General features: G+C 36.9%; 1 long non-coding RNA gene across 1 annotated transcript in view; it reads right to left on the reverse strand.

The window, feature by feature from the left end:
* Positions 1 to 13,216, reverse strand: part of LOC127505523 (uncharacterized) — a 66,220-nt gene extending 53,004 nt beyond the window's left edge. The window contains exons 1-2 of the long non-coding RNA XR_007927731.1: positions 13,123 to 13,216; positions 12,052 to 12,090 (exon numbers count right to left, since the gene is read on the reverse strand). This is a non-coding gene — a long non-coding RNA (uncharacterized LOC127505523). The remainder of the gene's footprint in view (positions 1 to 12,051; positions 12,091 to 13,122) is intronic.
* Positions 13,217 to 26,955: the final 13,739 nt, after the last annotated feature.

Genomic DNA, 26,955 nt, shown 5'->3' on the forward strand with positions numbered 1-26,955 from the left:
ACCTGTTACCACCTGCCGTTACGCGTCAGCCAGAGCCTGAGAGAAAGAGGACGGAGCCGACCCCAGAAGTGGAGCTCCATTATGAGCCTGACCAGGCGTGTGAGCCCACGACATCAGCGGACGAGGGAGAAGTGACTATGGAAGATGAGGACTGGCTGATAAACTTCAAGGAGGAAGTATCAACTCCCAACCTATGCCACCCATTACTTTCATCATCACTGTTTTCAGACAACACTAATGACAGACAATATGGACCATGATCTCCTCTTTTCATTAACCTGCATAAACTATGTTATTCTTACCGTTGCTCTGTCAACGTTGGTAGCACCGCGAAGCTCAGCCATTCCTCCAGCCAGCCGCTGCCAGATTTCTACAGCCCTGCGCCGTCTCCGGGGAGTACCTGTGACGTCGAGCCGCAGATCATGCATCCACCTGCAGCGCCCGTGCTAGAAAATCCTGTGGCTCCACCTCCCGCCTTTGACCTCTTCACTCCATTTCGGCCTGTCGAGCTGTTGGCTCTGCCCTGGCTCCTCCCGCCTTCGGCTCTACCGGGTCCCCTCGTCCCACCGGTTCCCACTTGGTCTATCGTCACTCTTCTTCCACAACGGACCTACGGGCCATCTGCTGCGCTCTGTCCCTCCACCCTATGGCTGCAGCGGATTCCCTTCAGAATCGCCTGTCCTCCTTCACACCTGCTCCAGCTCTGACTCAGCCATTGGGTACTCTAGCTCCACCTCTGACGTTCGTCACCGTGAGGCATTTAAAGATCTAATTTTTAATCTCCCAATCTGTTCGTGGACACATCGTGGCCGTCCTGATTTTTATCAAACATGTTTGATATTTAGGATTTTAAATCGGGAAGATTATGTCAGTTGTTTAACAACAGCCAATGAGAGAAGTGAATGAGAGCGCTTTTGAAATTGCGACCGCAAAACCAGCTGCTGTATGGGTCTGTCAGAGATGGCAGAACAGTGTTTGGAAGCGTTGCAACAACACGACTGCTTGAATAACGCATCTTCGAAAATATGACGCAACTGTACGGACAGAGAAAAGCTGGGGAGAAATTGCTATGGTTTTGAACATACCGGGTGAGTGTAGAAAGCTGCTAGCAAATGTAAACATTACCTGTTTAGTCAAGTCAGCAAAGATCTGCTATGTATCTGTTTACATCCGCTTCCCCATGAGATCACGTGAGGTGCTCCTCTGGGCATGATAATCTTAATAATAACCTGTAGCGTGTGCTGCTCTACAATTTTCAAATCTTGTAGTGTATGCATGTTTGAGATCTGTGAGAAAACAATCTGTGAAGATTCTCCTTATGTGTGTGCTGCAACCAGATTTCATAATCGGTTAGGATTTAAAAAACTCCTGTAGTCTGAGCCTGTCTTAAGTGAGCATTAGATGACTCTAAAGGTCATCTAAATATAAAAACAGTGTGAATAAGTATGTGCAATTAAAGATCTGTTATTAGAATACATCATTAATTAAGCAATAAATTAATATAGTATAAATTGATATCTACTGTGCATCCTATACAAAACTGGATATATAGATATAAGTTATATCTTAGAGTTAAACTATTTTTGCTTCTGCCCATTTAATGGTCAAGTAATGTCTTAGTATTAGATGTGAAAATCACATTAAAGACATTATGTCACAAAAAGACATTACTCACTGCTCCCCCTCCAAAAAGACATCAGCAGGAGCGAATGACTCACTGACACATAGGCTCGGTGGTGTTCATTATATAACTGCATTAGTGCAAACCACAAACAAACAAAATGAATTTCCCACATCATTTAGGTGTATAGATCTTATTAGTTTGTTTCTAAGAAGACTTACAGTTTTGAACATACTAGTTTTGAACACATCTGGAGTCCTTACAACATGCTTACTAAGGCAAACTAATCTTTGTTTCCTCATGAGACTAACTCCTCCACCTCTGAAACAAGATAAATAAAGCTCTTCTCTCTCTACTGGATTACAATAGACATCATAGTGCAAAACAGCTCCCTCTGTGTCAGGTTAAACTCTACAGATGGTCAAAAACATCCCCAGGGAAACATTCTCAACAGTGATTACAAACAATTGGTTTGTTTCTCAGAGCGACTCTGGAGACCCATGGACAGGTTTTGTTTTCCCAGCCAACTAAATCTAATTGAGCCAAAGAAGAGCTTAATAAGTGCTTAAATCAGGTGTGCAAGCAGTAAACTCGAACTAAATAACATGTCTTGTGCCTGTAGGCTACAAACTGACAAGAGAATGAGCTGCATTTGGGTAGTTACATGAACTAGCCTACATGTTTTCCCATATTTTTCACTATTTTTCCTTTTAAGTCCATCAATGTGACAAAGCATTTTTAAAAAGAAATGTATTCCATATGGGGTGGTTGTGTAAACACACTGTGGACACTTAATTATGTTCAAAAACAATATTAAAAGTTGATTCTATTCTGACTAAAAAAAAAACAAACAAACAAAAAAAAAAAAAACTAAAAATTAAAATGTGTTTTTTTAATGATAAAAGTGAATTAAAGGAACACTCCACTTTTTTTGAAAATAGGCTCATTTTCCAACTCCCCTAGAGTTAAACAGTTGAGTTTTACCATTTTCGAATCCATTCAGCCGATCTTCGGGTCTGGCGGTACCACTTTTAGCATTCGAAAACGGTAAAACTCAACTGTTTAACTCTAGGGGAGTTAGAAAATGAGCCTATTTTCAAAAAAAAGTGGAGTGTTCCTTTAAGGCATGACAACATCATAATATACAATATAAAAAAAATACATATTCACTTAGTGATAATAACACTGTTAAGTGCATATCTCTATTTGGTTGCAAAAATAAAGAGGAGAAGGATCTAATTACAGCAGTCTAACTTTATTACCAGAACTCAGAATACTAGAAACAGAACAACCACATAAACCACAACAGAGAATGGACAACTGAACAAGGGAAACTGAGGACTTAAATACACAGAGGTAAACGAGAGAACTAAATAAACAACAGGTGAACTTATTATAGTGATTAACTGGCACACATGAGGAACTAGGTCAACACGTAAATGCAGGGAACACAGGCAAATGGGAACAGGGAAAACAGAACAATTACTAGTATTTTAAAAGAATAACTATGCCAGCATGGAATGATGGCAAAGGTAATCTAAATGTAAAATAAAGGAAATGAGCATGCACAATTGAATATCCAGTATCGACCAGATGGAAAAAAAGAAAAAGAAAAAATCCCTATTAGCTATATACACATGTATATTTGAGAGATATTTTATTTACCAGTCTCAATATCAGAGCACACGAAACATGTGTGAACACCAGAGTTGTGCGGAAGCTGAGGACAGTTCAGCAAGTTGCCACCTGTTGTCTGAATACAAATAGAATCTGTGCATGACACTAGCTACCTCTTCCCTTTCCCTCTGTCACTATGATAATATCATAACTGAGCAGTATCTCTGTCTGACAGGTGTGGTATGGCCTGAGACAGAGATATTCTGGAGATTGACGGATGAGGAGGGGGAAGGACAGAAGCCAAGGTGTGTCAGACCACACCATGAGATCCAATCAAACTCAATCACTTGGCTCAGCACCACAACCATCTGACTGGTAAACATGAATACTCAGACAAACAACTTATGCATCCATTCCCACCTGAATTTTAAACCTGGTCCTTCTCATTTTCACTCTGGTCAATACACCAGAGGAAAACAGAAGCTTAGTTGGAGAAGTAATATGGCTGATGTGATGTTTCTCCAGGCAAGACAGATGTTTAAAAAAAAAAAAAAAAAAAAAGACATTTTATTTTTAAGCATTAATGGCACAAATGCCATGTTTTTGTTGTTGTTGTTGTTGTTGTTGTTGTTGTTACAGAAACTATTAGATGTACTAGATAAAGTATAATATTAGATAAAATCAACTTGAATTCAACTTTGAGCATGAATTATAGCTGGTCATAGTCATATCAAATGTCTTGTCAGAATGATATTCAATTCACTGTAGTGACAAACTAATTATATTTAGTTATGAAATAATCAGTGTAATGTTTACAAATGTAATAATTAGTGGTTAAGCTTTTTCAAAGAAAAAAATAAATAAATAAAATAATGTGTTTTGAATATGTCCTTAAAATTGTTAGAATCAAGAAATAACATCACAGACATTTTCTAAGATAAATAATCATATTAAATGTCCACAAATACTTCACCTTGGTAGCCAAGTTATTGTTAAAAAAAAAAGTTACACATAGATTACATATGATATAAATAAAAAATAAAAATGTATAACATATATGATAAATTTATGGAAAATGAATAAATGACAGCTTACTAAATGACAGCTTACACTAAATTTGCAAACCTGTTAGCCATTTTTCTTTTTATTATTTTTTGTAACTTTTTTCTGCTTAATTCAATCAATTTTGATGTTAATTTATTGTTTATTGGTAGAAAATTACACAATCCTTCACAAATCAGGTATTAAAATGTATTTAGACATATCTTATAACCTGGTAACAGACTTGCAAACATTTAAACTTCATATAAAATGTATTAAAATAAAAACTAATAAAAAAATTAAAAAATATTTAATTTGAACTGGACATATGACAATTTAAGACTTTTAGTTTGTTTCATAACCTAATTGTGGAAGTGAATTTTTAAATTAGTTTAAATTTTTATGTGATCTACCACATAAAAGTGCTGTTTCCATGTGGCATAAATGACTTGGTTCTCAAATTGTGAACTATTCAGAAAACTACAAGAATAATTTTTACTAGGGATTCACAATATATCAGTGGACATATCGGTATCAGCTTCCTTTTATAATGTTATGGGTCCGTTAAGAAAATTATGTTTATTTATTAAAGCCAATAAATAATGGATTATTTCCTCCGTATGAACCACTTCAGATGCACGCTGCTGGCCATGAGGGTTTTGATTAGTACCTTGCATGACACATCAGCACGCAGCAGATTATTCGTGCTTTAGAAGAATTTATGCTAGAGAGAACAATGTTGACAATGTGGAAGTTTTCTACTGTACAAAAAAAAAAAAAAAGCAGAATTACAATTTGCCATAGGAACGTAAAATTAATTTAAAAAGTTCAGGAATCTTTAACAGTTTCAAGTAGGCTACATTTAGTAAATGAATTTGGTAAAAGAAAGATCTAGATGTTTCCATGGCATTCCTTGTTTTTCACAGTTAAGTTTTTAAAGTAAAAGCAGCTGTCCACTGTACCTCACTGTATCACTATTTGTTTGCGTTTTATTTTTGTAATCAGGCTCAGAAAATGTATCAACCAATATTTCAATTATCAACTTCCAAATACAAAGAATTATTGGTTATCGTATTGGCCAAAATTTCATAAAATGTTCCTATTTCCTTGCTAACCTAACACTAGGGCGTTGCTATGCGGTTGGTCAGGCCAAAAGCCTTACCATAAGTCTCTTCCTGTCTCTAGATATTCTTTGGGATATTTTCACCCATTTATTGTCCACTAGCCATAACAATTTTTCTAGAAAAGTAAGAGCACACCTCTTCCCAACAATCCACATAATTTGAGGTATCACTCCTTTCCATATGGGACGCATTTACATCAAACACTTAACACAGCAATACCAGGTCCCAAATAACATCTGATAACAATGACCTTATTAAACACATCAATTCATGCGCACATTTCATTCATAATTCAGAATCAATATTAGTTGTGCACCTGCACTACAAAAACACCATAAAATGGGTATTAAAAGCTGAATATATAGTGTCTTTTACCATGTCCTTGTTGGCCATGGCATGTAAAGTGCTTTTTGCAGAGCTGGTCATCAGAGGAAAAATAAAACGTTATGAGTATTTGTGAGGCAGGCCATAAATCACCAGCCTGGTAAGATACTGCTGCACATGCACAGACACAGAGAGTGTGTACACCGACACACAAGAATGCACAAAAATGAAAAACGCAACAAATAAGCACAACCAGCATTGTCTTTTTGCACTGTAGTGGTTTTAATGCACTGAAGCCATTTGATATATTTATAAGACACTAAATAAAAGTAAGCACAGAAACAGACAGATGCAAGGTGAGTCACAAGGTCTGTTTACGAGCGTTTTTACGTGCGTCGCAGGGGGTGCCAGAGGTTTGTCCTTTGCCTGAGCTTTTAGTAAAGGTAAGGGACATTTGAAAATATTAAAGACATCCATCATCCAGACAAACACACAATGTTTGAAACCATCCAAAATAAATAGTATGTAACAATCTACAAAGCAAACTATAGAAGAAGACTTCAAGTGAAATCTGAAAAGCCACCATTTACTTCAGAAACAAAAACACACACTGTACAACTGCACTCTTTTTGTGAAAGAGCATTTGATGTTTTATGGCCAGCTCTCTTGGCAGTGTGTGATGTTATTGCATGTCACTTATCAAAACTAAACCGAGATAGACCAAAGGGCTCCAATAAATAGACTGTCTCCTAGCAACACCTTAACTGGTGACTTTCCTTCTCTCGCAGGTTCACCCTCAGTCAGACACGACTGGATGACATGGGGGGGATGGATATATGTGGGCACCTTGCTCCTCCTGGGTCCTAAATGCAACAAGAAACATTTCCGTTCACAATGAAATTGAACAATACCAATAGACCAATAGAAATTAGGAATGCACTGAAATTAAAATTCTGCCCGGTACAATAAGCCAATAATTATTTTCATGTAATGGCTGATAATTGATAAATGGCTGACGGTAAAATATTTAACTGTGTCAGTCGTGAAAAACTATGGATGATTCTATTGCAAATGCTAATATCGAAACATGCTCTTCAGCTAATAAGATATTCTTTATGATGGCCAAGAAGCCATCATATGAAATATAGAAACGCAAGCTGGTTTTCAGTTTGAAAAGGTGTACGACAGGGCTGTATCTTGTCACCATACCTGTTCAATCAGTACGCTGAAGCCATATTCCAAAAGGCTACTCTAGAGGAGGATAATATTAGGGCAGCTATTTCGGGCATCCAAGACCAAGTCCTATTTATTTGAATGGGGGAGAAATCTTAAAAACTGCTAGGCGAACTCACAATTAAGTAACATATTTCAAATCAGCAACAAAATCTGACATGAATAAATGTCGTTTCTTATCCTCAAAAAGCCTTAATGAGCCAATACGTATGTGCAGTCCTAAGCGTATGTCTCTGGTTTCTATGAGAACCGGAGCTTCTAATGGCGGCTTCAGTGACGCAATGACTTTATCAATCAGAGATTGGCTCTTTTATTTAGAAGGCGGGATGTATTCCGCCATATTGCATGTTGCAGTTTCTCCCATTTATAACTAAGGAGTGAACCGTCTTTCTATTTCTATAGTCTTTGATATTAGTCGTTTGGCCCTGGGTAAGACGGCTATGAAGTCTCTAAAGAAAATATTCAAAGCAAAGACATCAGATTGTAGACATAGATAAGACTAGTTCAGACTTCCATATTCTTGGTTGTCAACTATGGTTGTGAAAGCTAGACGATCCAGAAACAAGACTAAAGGAAGATTGACTTATTCAAAATACGGTGCTGGAGAAGAATCCTGGGAGATGGACCAACAAGTCAATCATATTGGAAATCAAACCAGAAATGCTAGTCGAAGCACAAATGATGAAACTGCATTTGCCGAACGTTGGTCACATGGGAAAGATCACTGGAAAAGATCGAGGGTACAAGGTGGAGAGGAAGACTGAAATTGAGATGGATCAATACAATTACAACAACAATTACAAACAAATGCTGGAGGATCTCATCAGACAAGCACAAACAGAATCCTTTTTCATTTCTATCAAGTCACTAAGACTCAATTCCAAGCTAATGGGACATAACTTTATAATGTTGTTCAAGCCAGTTTAACCACAATTAACTACCACACTTACCTATTATCAACTATTTTGGCCGATATCGATAAGCCTCATTTTCCATTTACAGCTGATAACCAAATGGGCAATGTTAAAAGTTGATTCTATTTTGTCTAAATAAATACAAAATAAATATTAAAAACTAAAATCAATGGGTTTTAAATGCTTCAAGTGAATTCAGGCATCACAACATCATTTTGAGATTTGCTAAAGATTACACTTAACAGTGTTATTAAATTTTCAGTGTCTTTAAAAAATTAACTTGATGTGAGTGTTAGATGAAGGCAAACATAATCTAAATGAAAAGAATAGGGAAAATGAGCATGAATAATTAAATACTTATTTTCTGTTTGAAATTGTATAATACCAATATATCAGACACCCCTAAGAGAAACGAAGCAAAAGCGTGATGATTAAAGTCATGAGAAACAATAAATCACTGTGATCCTCTTAATTCTAAACATCTCCATGATGCGCATGAGGCTGTTCAATAATTACCACGTACATTACAACCATTGTTCCATATGAAATATAAAATTATTTTCATGCAGATTTGTGAGGCATAAATTGTTTAAGAGAACGAGATCCGGAAAAAAAAAGCCTTGCCATGAAATCAAACATAGTGCAGGTGGAAAGGCTTGTCACTGACAATTAGCTTGTATTTACACTGCAAATCTGATGGATGGAAAGAATGAATTAAGACAAGATGGAAGGAACGCTGTGAGGACGCTAAATAGTAACGGTAATGTAGGCAGATGGCTGATTGTCAGAATGAAAAGATGATTGGTGCCAATTGAAGCCCAGCAATGCTAAGCAATTTTGTTTTGACAAAGAAAACGCTTGGTGTTTATGGGGTGCCGTCTCATCTTCAGTTGAAAAATTGCACCATATGCCTATTCGTTTTATGAGTGTGCGCTATTCATTGCTAGAACTTTCACATTTTCATTGCTATTGTATACCACATTACATCAAAAATAGCCACATTTAATTGCTTGTGTGAAAATTGTAAACTGTCAAATGGCAGATTTGGCATCTATTTATTCTGTTTAGGTTTTTCCCAGCCTTTGGCATCTCTCTCTGGCTGTAGTCTTTGCCTCCTGTGAACTCCACATGAGTCTTCTCTTTAAACACCCACTTGGCAGTGTTTCACTTCAGCTATTTTCATTTTTTTCTCTAGTACACAGAATAACCCACACATCACACACAATTATCACTCACAATGCTAGATCTCTGGCACAATGATTCCATCAGCAGTCTGATTGCTTGGCGTATCTCTTGTTTTAGGCATTGTTTTCACGTTCCCTGAGCCTGGCCTCTTCTCATTGTGTTGATCCATGCACAACTACACATTTTAAAGCATGTAATTTGCAAAAGTAATGTGGCTTATTCGTGAAACAAGCAGATGAAATTTTGGTGTAATTTTCTATTGAATTGAATACAACAGTTTATAGTTTTACAGGTTTTATGTTTAATTTTACACAGAATTTTTTTTTTTTTTTTCATGAATCATCCCATTTTCATGAATCATCCCAATGCTTGTTTTCAAACACGTTTCACAAACAGTCTTTGGTCAATAAACAAATCCACTATTTGATTATCCCTGTGTTCTCTATCATTAATGTTCACTAAACATTTATAGTTTTGAGTGTTTTCTTTCTGATAATATTTTATACATCTCTGTGATTTTGGAACAGAGAATTAAAAAAAAAAAAAAAAACCTTCACACTCCAGAAAAATGTTTGGAACTCCACTCCAATCACAAACTCTGGATGGATGGCTCAATCAAACAAAATAATGTTTTGATTGCAACACACAAACAGTTTTCCAGGGCAGTCAAAACATTAAAGGGTTAGTTCACCCAAAAATGAAAATTATGTCATTAATTAAAACTGAAATCTGAAGAGTATTTTTGGCACAGAAATACTCCTTCAAACTGCCAAAGTCACATGACCCATTGAAATTCCGAAACGCTTCAAAACACTCATGATGTAACAAAGCCTCGTTTACTGAAATCATGTGACTTTGGCAGTTTGATACATGCTCCGAACCACTGATTCAAAACAAAAGATTCGTAAAGCTTCGAAGTTTCATGAAGCAGTGTTTTGAAATCGTCCATCACTAGATATTGTTGAATAAAGTCGTTTTGTTTTTTTTGTTTTTTGGCGCACAAAAAGTATTCTCGCTGCTTCATAACATTAAGGTTGAACTACTGTAGTCACATGAACTTTTTTAAATACACTACCAGTCAAAAGTTTGGAAACATTTTTTAACGTTTTTGAACGAAGTCTCTTATGCCCATTAAGGCTGCATTTATTTCATAATAAACACAGAAAAAAACAATAATATTGTGAAATATTATTACAATTTAAAATGATGGTTTTCTATTTTAATATACTTTATAATTTATTTCTGTGATGCAAAGCTGAATTGTCAGCATCATTACTCCAGTCTTCCAGTCTTCAGTGTCACATCTTTATATTTCTGGGCATCTGAAAGTGTTAATTATCTTGCTGTCAATGGAGGCCTCACTGAGCCATCAGATTTCATCAAAATTATTATATATATGTATATATATATATAATTTGTGTTCTGAAGATGAACGAAGGTCTTACAGTTGTGGAACGACATGAGGGTGAGTAATTAATGACAGAATTTTCATTTTTGGGTGCACTAACCCTTTAAAATGTTTTAATATGCAGTCACATTTACTGTTGTTCACAAATTTTTATGGGCGAAATACAGTTCAATAGGAAGTTTCACACAAGGACAAAAAAGTTCCCCACACAGATTTCGATCATATTCAATTTGAACAACAGAAAGCAGCTTGCTTTGAAAGTGACTTCTGTTTGAGCGGTGCCTCATGCATTTCATTAAGGGGTACATAACACACAGTTTCTGCCAATCTCATGTTAATCTTGAGTACCTATAGAGTAGTAGTGCATCCTTCATATCTCCGAAGAGTCTTTAGTTTTATCATATTTATAAAAGATACATACGCTGTACTGAGTCTTTCTGAAAACAGCCGAGCTCCTGGAGGCGTGCCATGTGAGCGGAGCTAAAGAGTGACGAGCACGTGCAGCTTTTGCGTAGCGATCGTCTGCAAGCTATCAATGGTCACCTAAACAAATGTACTTAAACACACACAATGCACCATCGCATGGATAACTTTGAATCACTATAATGAAAAAAACTCTATGAAATCTGTGAGAAATCGGAAAGTATGAGAAAGTATTTTTGCCACAGAAATACTCCGTCATACATTCAGCTTGTTTTTTTAAACTTTGACCATGTTTAGCATGAGAATCTAACTCTTTAACAGTGTAAATAAGTCAGAATGCATGAAATAGCATTAAAAACCCCCATTAATGTGAACACACCTTTACTTATTATGCCAGCATATTTAGCTGATAGAAAAAAGAAAAAAAAAATCCACTTAACACAATTTGTTCTTGGAGATCTAATTGCTTGCTTACTAGAGTTTAGACCCATATCTAATCAAACACAGATGAACTAGCTAATCGAGGTCTTTGGGTTTTCTTTAATAGAGACGGGTTAAACCTCAGCTCTGCGGGAGAGAAGATCTTCAGGACCTGGGTTGAGCACCCTTGATCTAGATCATAAATTGGGTTGGATCACGGTGCTCAACCCCTGGGAACTCTTAGGTTGTACAAACCAGACAAGCAAATCACCCCCAGATCAATACCTCGGCCTGAAAACTGGCGAAGGGCTTGGAGGTAATATAAATCATTAAAAGCAAACAACTAGCCACAAATGGTAAACACGTGGGAGGACCAGAGGTCAGCTCAGCAGTGATGCAACGCTCAATGCTGTACCCATTGACCCTTGATCTTTAGAGTAAAATCATAAAACATAAAAGAGAATAATAAAAAATTAAAAAAAAGCCTCAAAGACAACAACATGGTTCCTTTTCGGGTTGTTTAACTGGAAGAACTAGCTGTATAGTAAGCCATCTATAGTGATAGGCTGCACTGAAGGATTATAACCTTGAAATGATCCCTAGTATTGAATCAGTAAGGGATGGTGTGGCGCATGACATTTAAATCAGTCTATAGCCCACAGCAAGATATACACATCTGTCAACTAGAGAAGTCTTTAGTTCATCAAAAATGACAGTTCTGTTATTATTTAGCCTACTCACCATTGTCTTGATCCAAAGCCATGTGGTCTTCTTTTTTTTCTGTTGGACACAAAAAAAAAAAAATATTTTTTTTTTAGGAATGTCCTGGTCACTTTTCAATATAATGAAAGTGAATGAGGAATGAGGCTGTCAAGATCCAAAATGACAAAAACGCACCATAATCCATATGACTTAGGCACTATATTCCAAGCCATACAATATACTTTGTGTTATGAAAAGGCCATGATCTTTATTCTAGGAAAATGTTGACTTTCAGTCTAGCTCTCTTTGTCACGTTCCTCAGAGTTCATGAGAGAAGCAATGTGCCATTCATTAACAACTTCTTTTTAGTTAATCAAATGACCCACCAACTATCAGTTATAGTTATACCATGTACACACAAACAATATTAATTTAAAATATCTGTATAATTGCTTTACTATATTGTAGGCCTATATGATAATTTTTTACATAATGTAATTTTTTTTACTTTAAATTTTACTTTTTAATAATAATAACAATAATAATAAAGAATAATAACTTCTATAAATGAAATATTTGGACATGTAATACTTAATTTAACACATAATTACTAGGCATGCACCGATATGAAAATTTTGGCTGATACCAATAATTCTTTATATTTAAAAGCTGATAACCAATATATTGGCCGATAAATCTAAATCAATTTGTATATAATGGCAGTGAATGGGCAGTTTTATCATATCACACGCTGACAGAGATGCAGTAGGCCTTTAAATTAACGTCATGGGTCATAAGTAAGGTGCATACTGAATTTGGCATTTCAATTTCAGTACATTAAGCCATGTTAAGCTGTTTTTCTACATTAAGCGTTTTAGAATGTCTGCTGACAGCTACAGGACACGCGCGAGGGAGAGACGCGGCAGAGCAAATCGCGAGACTTGTATACTTAAGTAGGCCTGAGTAAATGGGAGTGGGAATTCCCCGCACTGAACATGGCACTAGCGAGAATTAATAACATTGCCCGCAATCTCACACGAAATTTCAAGCCTTGTAGATATAGGCTAGCCTATATACAAATCATTTAATAAGCAGAAATCCAAAATTTACCTTGACAAGACGCTGGTATCTCGATTTAATTGATGCTTGAAGAATTTGCTTCCACAGCAGCTTGATTAACAACAGTTGGCGGTTAAAGTTTTCTGATTTGACAAGAGTCACGAGACCGATTACTCTCTCCCTATCCAATCACGTTGATGGATAAAAATAAGATTTAAAAAAGCATGTAATGAGGGGAAATAGCGCAGTTAAAGTACAGATATGTCACTTAAAATGTACTCAAGTAAAAATAAAAGTACACAATTTTTAAACTACTCAAAAAAGTACAATTTCTGACAAAACTACTTACAGTAATGTGAGTATTTGTAATTCGTTACTTCACACCATGCTTGAAATACCTTTAACTGTACTTTAACTCTTTCCATTTTCCATTTTATTCTATCTTCATGCATCCCTTTTTATCAACACTTGAATGTGGGTAAGTTTCATAAAAAAAGCAACATTTTAAACAAAAAGCTGAGTCTTTTATCAAAGACTACATCCGAATCGGATTCAGAACGGTTATCAAAACACAGATGGAGTAGATCGAGTCCATCAACACCCACAAAGCTTCACAGTCATTTCCTCTTCATGGGTTTGACATTTTATTCTGTAACGTTAGGCAGTTTAGATTTATATGCTGTTTAATGTTTGATGATTGCGTTACATTTGCGTAATGTCGAGTTCACACTGCACGATTTTCAAAGTCATCAGATCACTGTTCTTTTCAAACTACATTTCACAACCAAACACACGCGAGAATTGATAAGGAAATAACACAAAGTCACGCATTGAGACTGAGGTTCTCGAGCAAGACTGGAATTGTTATTAAAAATGTTAGCCCGCAAGAAGCTTGCAATCCAAATTGTCTGTATGCTAATTTGCAGCAAAAAGGAGAAAAAGAAAAAAAGATTATGGAGGAGGAAAAGCAGGTCTATAACTCCTCCCCGAACTTCCCGCTGCCCTGTATCTTGCTCTCTCATTGGCTATAGGTCATCGCCAATGTCATTTTCAGTCAGAACACATTTCACACAGCTGGATTTTGAATCGCAGACGGACGTCGGCAACTCATCAGCGATTCTCTCAGATCGCATCTTTGATCATTTACACTGCGTAATTGTCACTTGTGTGAACGAGCACCAGTTTGCTTTGGATTTTAGGCATCTGTCAACGAGTGAAAATCAGGCCTAAACTCGTGCAGTGTGAACTCGGCATAAGCAATCTTTTATCAATTGTTTCTGCTTCTTCTTCACCTGTGTTTTGATCCAGATATTCTGTATTATTCTAGAAGATGCGTAATAGTGCCCCCTACTGTATAAAAGTGGAAACATGGATAGTCCACTAGCCTATACAAAAATCAAGATTTAAGAATTAGGAACATATCTGTTTTCTTTATAAATCAATATTTTCAAACAAATTTTATAAAACAGTATGTGAAACTATGTGAAAAAAGTATTTAATAGGCTACTCAATCAAAAGAGAAGATACAACTACAAGCCAAACACTTAGAATATTTAATTATACTTTTAAGTATATCTCGATCAAAAGATTGAGTACATGTATATGTAACGGAGGCCAGCTAGTAGTTGCTGTGCGAGTAAACCTCACTCCTCTGATCTCAAGAGATGCTCTAGCGACTGATGCTAGAGGTTGCAGCCTTTAGCCTCCTTGTTAGAGCGTCCGACTCCCACACCGAAGACCCAGGTTCGAGGCCCGCGCAGAGTGGGGCGAGTAGGACCTGGGTAGGGGGTTTACGTTGGTGCCGTGACCCGGATGGAAGTGAGGTTTAGGGGGGTGAGTGTAACGGAGGCCAGCTAGTAGTCGCTGTGCTAGTAAACCTCATTCCTCTGATCTCAAGAGATGCTCTAGCGACAGAGCGGGGCGAATAGGACCTGGGCAGAGGGGTTACATATAGTCCAAATATATTTATAAACTTGACTTATACTGACAGAAAGGTCTAAGTGCAATTTTAAGTATATTTCTGAGAAGTACATAAAAAGTAGACTGAAAGTATGCTTTCTTATTTTTAGTTTAAAAGAAGTATACTAATAGCACACTTGAATAGACTTCTTTTTCATAAGGGTGGCTTTCTCCAGTTCTGAAGTTTTGTTTTAGCTACATAAACAACGGTTTTATAAACAGAACTTTTTTAGAAACTGAAATCGGATTGGTGTTATTCCGACTGACGAAAATGAAAGCACATAACATATGTTATACCAAACTAACATGCTATTAAAAAGCCAGAGAATTTGCACTGAACTGTATGTTGGTCAGTGGGGAGACATAAAACCACGCTTTACAACTTATTCTGAGAAATAGTAGTACAACCTGAATTCCGGTTGGTACGCTTTTTAAAATGAAAACTAAAAGACTTTCAAATCCTTTCAAATCGCAGGCATCAAATTTGAATTGAGCTCATTTTGTGCATAAAAGTGTAAAATTTCTCAGTTTAAACATTTGTTATGTTATCTATGTTCTATTGTGAATAAAATATTGGCTCATGAGATTTGAAAGTCTTTTAGTTTTTATTGTATTCATATTTAAAAAAACGTCCCAACTTTTCCGGAATTCGGGTTGTACACTAGACACCGATCTTAACGACATATGTCACATATACTGTGCGAATTGACCATGAACATTCAATTCAATTCAATGCAATTTAGTAGGCTATAGTAAGTTATAAGCTCAAATGTTAAAAGCCTTAAAATAAAGTTCCACTTTATTCAGTATATGTGTTCTGAACAAAGTGTAACTCTATTTTAAGGCTTATATAACTTTCGAGCAATAAAATTGGGAGGCCAACATGGGTAGATGCTATATACAATGATACTCTAACAATAGAGCACAGTGAATCACCTCAGCAAAATTTGCACTTTGCTCATCCATGCGGGGTACAGCCAATTAATCACAGCGCATCCTGTCATTAGCCTGTAAGAGACAAATAACTACTATAATTACATGGCCTCTGTTTTATATTTGTCTGAGAGGTTGTACACCTATCATCTGGTCTGGGATGACATCGATAACAGCACCAGAAACTCATTCTCAATACTTCTAATCTTTGTCTAAAAATCTCACTCTATTAATCACATCACTCTGACACACACACACACACGTACAAGCAAACAAACAGACAAGCAAGATAAACAAGGAGCAGCTGGCAGATGGAAAGAGTTCTAAAGTCCAGACAGTCCAGGGTGAAAGAGGACATAGCGTATCATCTTTTCCAATTGAATTTCAATCTTTAAATACCTTTGTGTGCCACCGAGACATCATGCTATTGCTGCCTTGTTTATTCTTTCAAATGCTCTCACTTGTCTGATCCATCTATCCACATAAATAGCTGCTCAAAAGGGCATTCGCAATTACAGTGAAGCCAAGTGTGATGCAATGAGAGTAAGACACAATGCAAAGAGATGCCCGGGGCTCAGATGAGTGCCAGTTGACCTTCTTTACACGTTTAATAGTAAGCCAGCTATCAAGATGCTTTATGAATATAGAGAAAGGGAAAAAAGAGAAAGAAGTAAATAACTCATCTGCTGCACCATGTGTGCTACAGGCATGAATGATGCTTCAAATCAACTCCCAAATCTGATGATTAAGCAGAAAACCCCTTTTAATTTAGCTATAGCGTACACTATTCAAAAGTTTGGGGTAACTATATCAGAAGTCATCTTTTATTCTCTAAAAGGCTGCATTTATTTGATCAAAAATACTGAGTTGGCTTTCAGATGTAAACAAAGAAGCCTGCACCAGTCGTATGACAACGATTCAAATTGTTGAATAAAGTGGTTATTTTTTTGTTTTGGTGCACAAAAAGTATTCTCGTCGCTTCATAACATTAAGGTTGAACCACTGTAGTCACGTTGACTATTTTAACCATGTTTTCTGGACGTCAACAGGTGCAATGACATTGCTGCCTATGTGTGGTTCAGATATCCTCAGATTTCATCAAAAATATCTTAATTTGTGTTCTGAAGATGAACGAAGGTCTTACGGGGATAGTTCACCCAAAAATGAAAATTCGATGTTTATCTGCTTACCCCCAGGGCATCCAAGATGTAGGTGACTTTGTTTCTTCAGTAGAACACAAATGATGATTTTTAACTCCAACCGTTGCGGTCTGTTAGTCATATAATGCATTGAAATGGTAACACCATCTATGAGAATAAAAAAAAAAACATGCACAAACAAATCCAAATTAAACCCTGCGGCTCGTGACGACACATTGATGTCCTAAGACACAAAACGATCAGTTTGTGCAAGAAACCGAACAGTATTTATATCATTTTTTACCTCTAATACACCACTATGTCCAACTGCCTTGCGCATCCGGTTGGTGAGGTCTGAACGCGCTCTGACAACGGAAGTGATGTCTCGCACTCATTGAAGTATAGGCGCAAGACATCACTTCCGTTGTCAGAGCGCGTTCAGACCTCACCAACCGGATGCGCAAGGCAGTTGGACATAGTGGTGTATTAGAGGTAAAGGGTGGTGTAGAGGTTTTTGGGTGAACTAACCCTTTAAGATGACAGCAGTGAGAAAAAACAAAGATTATTGAAAGTTTGTAATATTTTTTTTCACAAATCTGCTTAAAGCCTGTCAAGAGAATAAAATAATCATGATTCATTTCACTGGCAATGTGCTAAAAATCACTCAGAAGACCACTGTCAACCATTCAAAACACGCTAGAATCATGCTAGCAAGTGCAATGAACGTTTTCTTCAGAAAAAGAACATGAAACACATCCCATCTACTGAACACTTCAAGCATTACACAAGCTTGAGAAACTCACATTACTCTGAGGGATTGATTAAGTCATTGTCTCTGTTAATTAAAGAAAGTGGAGAGGGTGAGTGAGCGAGAGAGAAACCCAAGGCTGACAGTTATTGTGTGTGGTGTGTCCGCACTCGCTCAAGTAACAGCAGACCTTGTCTGTCCTTATATTTATCATCACTTGCTTTCAGCAGCAAATGAAACATGAAAACTGGACACCTTCTAGCTTTTGACTGCCAAGTCCAAAAAGCAGTTGGCTATGGCTTTAATTGTGTCCTGTCCACTCCATTTTTCCACACTCCTCTTTTTCCATCTTTGGCAGGTTTGTCATTTGGAGTCCACAGCCTGCAGGAATAAGCCAGAGAACAGAGTTACTGTGGCAAAGCCACTTGTCGCTTCTCGTCTCTAAACGCTCAGGGGTAGGAACTCCTTTTCAGGTTCACATTTCACCAATTTGCACATTTTACTTTTACATTTGACATCAGTTTACTGGCATGCTGCTGCTTGAAAGATAAATGAAGTAATTAAGGAAACAGAAATGAAATAAGTCCTCATTATGAGTTAAATCTGCTCTAAAATATGATATGCAATTAAACAGACTTCAAGCTGAGCTTAAAATGGTTGTCTTCCTCCTCCACCATTTCATATTTTCTTATCATCTGTATATCATTATTCATCTAGAGGTCAATGGTCTTTTCCGAAGGAAGCCCATTAAAGGCCTTGTTCTCCTGCCATCATCTGATTGTCCTACATTCACATCAAATTATATCTTCACTCCAAGAGGTCGTAAGGACACAGAATGGCAATGTGTAATCGTCAATGCACATTACCAGGACCTGATTCCCCTTTCAGCTCTGTATTTCACATGCACATGTACACAAAAATATACTGATTAACTGTCAGATCAAAGGTGGTGTATAGGCTGAGTAAACTGCCTGAGTAATCTTCTGTTTTAAAGACCCCATTAAAACAAAATTGCCGTTTTGTGACATTTTTTATCCATATTTAGGGTCCACGTGCACCTATTTTTTAAAGAGGAGGCTGTCCAGGCTTATTTGGTATCCTAAGCAGAATAAGTGTAAGACAGTGTAGCAGGACATCAACAATAATATAAAGCCAGTCAGTCAAATCATTACCCCATGGCACAAGCTAATTGGCCTCTGCTGATCCTGTAGCCAGTGAGATTGTTTGCTCAACATTTAAACAGTCTGATTCAGTGTTTGCTGTTAGCTAGTCCTGCAGCGTGATATCAGAGTTCCTCTGAAACCCTCCACCTCCCCAGCTTCACCTGCCTAGATCTGCATGGAATTAAAGGCCCAATATGTAAGATTTTTATATTAAAATATCCAAAAACCACTTGCACCGTGTTATATATTTTGTTCAGCTGTGTACTTACATTATCCTAAATGTTTCCATGAGAAATTCAGAGAAATTCACAATTTAAATTGTGCCCGTCCCTCCCTTGTCGCCTGTCAATGATGTAATATCTGCGTTATCCCTGTTTCCTCGTACTGCATAGTAACCATGGCAACAGATAGGACAGCTGCTTAACGTCTAGCGGCACGCTGTTGTTGTTTCGTTCAAACATTATGGACCATGGCAAGCAAACTTTGGGACAAAAGGAGAAATAAAACGAGGATCAATATCGGCGTGGCGTTTTCGAGATGGTGAGAGCCTTGCGACACTTTGACTTGACAGAGACGCAGGTATGCAAATGTACATAAGGCGAATCAATGTTTTATAGCTCAACACTATGCAATGTTAGAATATCATCAGTATGGTATTCTAATGTTGATCTAGCTTATACTGTTAGTCTCATACAGCCAACAAACTAATACATAGAATAACATTACAACTTTCAACATACTCAAATGCAGTTTATATGATAGTGTAACGTGAGACCAAGTGAAACAGTGCTGCGTTACCTCACAATTTCAATTCGTCAAGTAAATTGACCTGTATTAGCATTTCAGCACTTGCAAGTAGTTCGGTAGAATGAAATGTCCTCATTTCTTTATATCCCCTGGGACTCGCGTGTGGCTCTGATATCTGTCTCTCATTAGCAATCGCGCCCGCGATTCTCGGCCACGCCCTGCTTCATACCACAGTCATGTTAAAAACATGAATGCATTCACTCATCCATAAACATTATTTCGCCATAAACATTATTAGATCCATCGGCATGATGACAAGTTGCTGAAATCACGTGACTTTGGTGCTCCGAACCGCTGATTCGACACAAAAGATTCATAACGCTCCGAAGCTTCATGAAGCAGTGTTTTGAAATCGGCCATCACTATATAAGTCATTATTTTGTTTTTTTTGGTGCACCAAAAATATTCTCGTCGCTTTATAATATTAATATTGTTAATATTAATATTGTTTTTAGTACATTAATGGATCTTGAGAGAGGAAATGTCATTGCTGGCTATGCAGGCCTCACTGAGCCATCGGATTTTATCAAAAATATCTTAATTTGCGTTCCAAAGATTAACAAAGGTCTTATGGGTGTGGAACGGCATGAGGGTGAGTAATAAATGACATTATTTTCATTTTTGGGTGAAGTAACACTTTAAATAAAGGCTAATGCCGTTTTGTTGTTGTTGTTTTTAAGACAAAAACTTCAATATTTCCCATCACACATTTCTGTTTGAATTGAAAATATGTCAACACAGGAAAGAAAACTGTTCTTCAAACCATTCTATTGGGTTTTTAATCACTAAGACATGCTCAGCAGGGCATAAATAACTGTCCAGCTGCTAAAGAGAAATATATGTATTCTCTCTCTCTCTCTCTCTCTCTCTCTCTCTCTCTCTCTCTCTCTCAATTTTTCAATTTCAATTCAAGTGTGCTTTATTGGCATGACAAAAAACTATGCATTTTGTATTGCCAAAGCAATTGCAGCTGGGCTGCTTACAAATAGTGCATATATGTATTAACAGAAAAAAAAGAAAGTAAGCAGAAGAATAAGAGTAATAATAATATATAAAAGTATTAATCATCTAGTGCAAAATGAATTACTAATGTATGTAAGTATATAAACTAGAAAAAAAAAAACATGACGGATTAGACAGATTTACAGAAGCAAAATGTACATTTAAGTAATATAACAGAGCAATACGGTTTAATATAATCTACATGTGCTGGAAACATCAGATCAGGGCAGATTGAGTGTTTTGTCTTCTATGGTGACAGGCAGACACATATTGAGCAGCAAACACACAGCAGTTCTTGCGTTCTCCTAACAGATATGGCAGTTTCTCCTGGTTTGAAAGAGTTTTAAATGTTGGATGGATCTGCTGTATTTTATCATAGAACACTGTCTGTGTATTTGGAGCATTCTGTTAGGAAGTGCAGTTCTGTTTCCATCTGATTCAGATCACAGTGTGAACACAATCTCTGCTCCGGGGGCAGCCATGTTTTTCTGTGTCTGCCCGTCTCTATCATCATCTTGTGTCCGCTGAGTCTGTATCTGGTCAACGTGCTTCTGAGTTTCTTATCTGACACTGTTTACAGATACTCAGCCATACTGTACTCTCTCTTTAGGGCCAAATAGCATTGCATTTTACTCTGTTGTTGTGTTTGGGTTTGCCAGTGAGTGATGTAATTCTGTTTGATTTGTGCAGTAATCTGATTGATTCTGATGTTGTGATTCAGAGCATCAGTAGATGTTTGTGAAACATCAGGACTGAAGCTCTGGATCAGCTGAGGGAAGGGGTTGCTTTCTTTGCTCATCTCTTGGTATTGCAGGGCTTTATAATGATATGATTGGGGGTCACTAAGTTTCAGATGTTTCCAGAATTTAATTGCCCTTTTTTGTATCTTTATGATTAGAGGGTATTTGCCTAATTCTGCTCTGCATGCGTTATTTGTTGAATGCCGGTGCACGTGTAATATAGTTTTACAGAGTTCTGCATGCAGGGTCTCAATTGGATGTTTTCCCATTTGGTGACATCTTGATTTGGATTTGTCAGTGGACCCCACACCTCACTGCCATAGAGTGCAATGGGCTCAATTACTGATTCTAATATTTTCAGCCAAATTCTAATAGGGATTTCTACAGGACATTGCCATTTTATGGTGTAGAAGGCCCTGCATGCTTTGTCTCTCAGTTCTGTCACAGCATTATTAAAGTTTCCTGTGGATGTATGTGTTATCTGGTTAGTGCCTAATGTAAATGTGTGTTGTGTTCCCTGGGATCTGGATCTTTTCTGAAATACCATAATTTTGGTTTTATTCAGGTTGACTGTCAGGGCAGGTCTGGCAGTATTGCTCTAGCAGGCCCAGGTTCTGCTGTAAACCATGTTGAGTGGGAGACAACAGAACCAGATCATCTGCATACAGCAGGCATCTGATCTGTGAGTTGTGTAGGGTGAGGCCAGGGGCTGCAGATCGCTCCAGACTGCTTGCCAATTCACTGATGTAGATGTTAAATAATGTTGGGCTTAAGCAGCAGCCCTGTCTCACTCCACGCTCCTGGGAAAGATACCCTGTATGTTTGGTGCTGATTTTTATGCTACATTTACTTTCAGTGTACATTGATTTGATAAGGTCATAGGTTTTACCTCCTATGCCACTTCAATAATTTTGTAAAATAGTCCTTGGTGCCAAATTGAGTCAAAAGCTTTTTTGAAGTTGATAAAGCATGCACATATTTTACCTTTATCTTGGTTAACATGTTTTTCAATTAGAGTATGTAATGTATAGATGTGATCAGATGTATGACTGTATGTATGTATGACTCTCTCTCTCTCTCTCTCTCTCTCTCTCTCTCCACTATATACTAAAGTGCTAAGCAGCCTGCATCAAAGAGTGAGACCGTGTCAGATATTAGTGCTGGAAACCCACACACACTCAAGCAACTACACATTTCAACAATTTATATTGAAAGTTCAACTTTTTTCTAGCATGGTATGGAGTTTCTAAAGATTAATAAAAACACCCACAGAGACTGTGAATCATTTCTTCCAAGAGCTTTTAGAGCCTTTATAGGCTCAGAGCCAAACAGGGAGAGCTCTTAGAAACACACTTTTCAAATATGAACTTCTGGAGTAGATGGACAATTTGTCCTCACTCTATAAACAAAGGATGTGATAGTTTCAGTGGGTTGTTAAACAAATATTCTGGGTTCAGAACTAGTTAAATTCAATTGACAGCACTTATGACACAATGTTAATTTCAACTTGTCACTCCGTTTCTTTAAAAAAGCAAAAATCGATGAGGCACACAATGGAAGTAAATGGAGACTTAATATTATAGACTACAAACATTCTGTATTAAACCTACACTCAAAAAATAATAAACTTAATATGATGCATATTTGTTAGTCATACATAAATGAAACAAGAATGACATTTATGTAATAGTACTAATAAACATAATGTGTTTTAAATACAATAAACAGGTTTATATATTTGTCATTAATAAATCCATTTTATTATATGTAAACCAATCTTAAACATTTAACTAAATGAAGCTTGCTTGTTGAACCATGTTTATATTTGTAATTGATTAAATGTAATTGTTTGTGCTTATTCCAAGGAATTTTAATAAATAGATTTTGAAAATATGATTATTTATAAAACTGTTAGTTCCTGTCCTTGATTCTGATTCATGATAAAACACAGCTATGACCGCTTCACCCAACGGTTCTGTGTATCACTACACAACACCCTTAGCAACCACTCTTAGCAACGTAAACTGTTTGTTCTCAGTTGATATTGTTCATTGAATCTTACTGTATTATATAGAACTAGAAGAGTATTGTGAGAAAGAGATCGAGTGAGCGAGTTCATCACCTGCATTCAGATTTAGCATTTTCCTTCAGGTCAGTCCTATGTTCATAATAAAAAAAAATCTGTTTAAATGTCCGATGTATTATCTTGTCCTTTTAACAGTTAAGGGGTTTTCCCGTGACTGACAGCGCTAGTCAAAGCATTTGTCAGTTGCATCTTGTTCCGTGTTCACAACAATTCAGTCTTTTCAATGTAAAAGTCTTCGCTACTGACTGACACACTCATAAAGACGGTCTTTGCCGCCATCTAATGGCGTAATAATGTAACTTCTGTTGCTGTTCACGGTCAGGGTCTATTTTTTTTCTGGCGGAAGGAAGGCTTTAGTGAAAGTTTACTTCATGAAAGTTGCATTGATACATATTTTTGGCTTTAATATTTTCTATTGTGTGGTAACTGTTTTATAAAAGCAATAAGGTACGAGAGGCTAGTGCTGTATCGTGAATAAGTCATGGCTGAAGGGGTTACTCCGCTTCACGTCGTGCCTAACAACGCCCTTCAGCCATGACTTATTCACGATACAGCACAGCCTCAAGTACCTTATTGCTTACTTAAATAACATCAAATAGATGCAGATATTTAATAAACTATGCCATGATTTGTTTGTTTTTTTAGTATTTTAAATCAACATCATTGTATTATTTTAGCTGTAAAGTTTTTATTGTCATTTCACGGTCGTTTTAAGTTTTTAGTTATTGTATTGTCACGGAAACAAGTTGTAAAATAAGATGAAACTTTCCATTTTTTCCACATTATATAGTTCACAGATCACAGCGGGAGTTCTGTGTGTTACTGTGGGATCCATAGTGATGGTGAACATTGAACTTTGCACAGCAATCTGAGATCAATGTTAACTGCATGGCGACATGAGCAGCCAGTCCAATTTCCCCCCAGCAGCGCCAGCAGTGCACCAATTATAACCCAGCAGAGGGAGGTGAGAAGAAAGACATGCAGGTTTGAAGTTCATTTTCAGGAAGTGCGTGTATGTTTGAATTCCTGTCCTTGTTTGTTTACTCATTGCAGAACAGGATGCGAACAGGCAGCATGTATCTCATCTCTCATCTTCTCAGCACCTGTCGTGAGGAGGAGCTGGGACTCGTGCCAATCGCCCGCTCCTCGCTTCACATAAACATATTAACCAACCAAGTATCTTACACACATGCAAAACTCTCTTTTGTAATGCTTTATTGCAGTTATTGTTCACTTCATCTGTTTCATAACTCTGTTTACCTCAAAAAATACCATAACTCCATTAAAAAATGTATTGCTTTGGTACTGTGGTATCAATGACAATACCATGGGACTTAGATATATAACACGATAGCCCTATTCCTATAAGCCTACTCCATTCTTGGAAGAATACAGATTACCATATTCAGAATTTCTTTCATGTTGCGAGCTGTGGTTTTTATTCACTGAAGTGTGTTTCAGACTAATTGTAATAGGATATGAAACTACTGCAATGTCATTTCACCCATTAACACTTTCATGGTACAGAACTGGTTCATTGCTTTTGTCTACAAGACAAAGATCAAGTCTCCATGACGACTTTAGTAAACAGCGCGTGTTCACTTCTTCAACAGCAGAAGGGAGGCCTCATTTGAGTTTTGTGAGGTAAAACGTTTCAAATTATAGCCTCAGATATGTTTAGCATATAGTTTAATGTTTAATAGACAGATCCAGGAGGGTTATAAATCTAGAAAAATGAGGATTATGTTTTACTTTGATGTTATGAAGTTTTTGATTTATCACAGCAACTTGAATCATTTGAATTCATTCAACAAATTCAATCATTTGTTCACTGATCATTTCGGCATGTTACATTGTTAAGCCAACAGGTGGTGACATGAGTATCATTTGTGCGTTATGAATGACTCAAATCACTCTCTCATTCAACCAAAATATTATTTGTTTTTAACAATTAAACGTTAAAGCTGCAGTTTGTAACTTTTTTTGGTTAAAATGATCAAAATCAATTTTTGAGCAAGTACATAACCAGCCAGTGTTCAAAACTATCTCCTTTCCTTAACCCGATTCACAATGGTAAGATTGTAATAATGTTTTATAATCTGGATGGTACTGGTGGGTTTCTGCGGGAAATTCGAGCATGCAGCCGTTCGTCTTTGTGTCATTACATCACGTCTGTTTACATAAAGAAGGCGGATCATTTATAGCCTTTTCTCACAGCAACTGCAATAATTAAACTTATTTTGATGGCAATTGCAATCCAGAAAGGTCCAAATGACAATCATCAGTGACAACTGGAGATTCACCCAGTTAGAAGGAAAAGACTTCGGACTCCAGAGTGGCTACAGAAATTGAAATCTACAGGTAACGCAAATACACACTAAATACACATAGTCACGCAATGTTGATGTTGTTAACATTAACAATTTGAGAACAAAGTATAACAATAATAATCACTTGCATGGTTTGACTTGATCCGAGCTAAGCGATTGTTAGATTTAATCACCGTTGGCAGCGCGATTTATTGTAATGCTTTTTTTCTCAGTTGGTCAGAACAAAAGTGGCAGACGTTACTTACTTGTTGAGATGACACTTTCCGGTGAAAATTCTTATTTTGGTCATACTTCCAAGACATATAATCTGTGATTCCGAAGTACAGTATCCACATCGGTGCGGTGACTGACAGCAAACATTAGATTCATCCGCCTGAGGAGCCGTGCTGAGACACAACCCACGTAAAAAGAATAATTCCGCAAATAACTGCAATTGCAGGTTTCAAACAGAGATGGCGACAAAGACGCAAAACTTAGTACAGTATCCACACCGGTGCGGTGACTGACAGCAAACATTAGATTCATCCGCGCTGAGGAGCCGTGCTGATGCACAACCCACGTAAAAAGAATAATTCCGCAAATAACTGCAATTGCAGGTTTCAAACAGAGATGGCGACAAAGACGCAAAACTTACAGACTGCAGCTTTAAAAACAATTCGATACGGTCTTATTTTACTTTATTAAAAAATAAAATATGTATTTTTTTACAAATCTTTAACAAATGGTGTTCAAAGTGTGAGCAGTGAGTGAGAACAAATAATTTACCACTGGCAACATGGAAAATAAAAGTTATCTGAAAAACAGGCTATTGTTTTAGGATAACCTCATAGCCTATTCAAAGTTTGCTTTTCTTCCCTACAATGTACAAACTATTGTTATTGTTTTGTATGAAACAAAAAGTAGGCTATTGTGTTCTTTTCAATTTGAAAAGCTAATTTAACATAAATAAAATGTTGTTTTAGGCCTATAGCTTATAA

This window comes from Ctenopharyngodon idella, chromosome 22, assembly GCF_019924925.1.
Source record: "Ctenopharyngodon idella isolate HZGC_01 chromosome 22, HZGC01, whole genome shotgun sequence".
NCBI classification, from domain to species: Eukaryota; Metazoa; Chordata; class Actinopteri; order Cypriniformes; family Xenocyprididae; genus Ctenopharyngodon; species Ctenopharyngodon idella.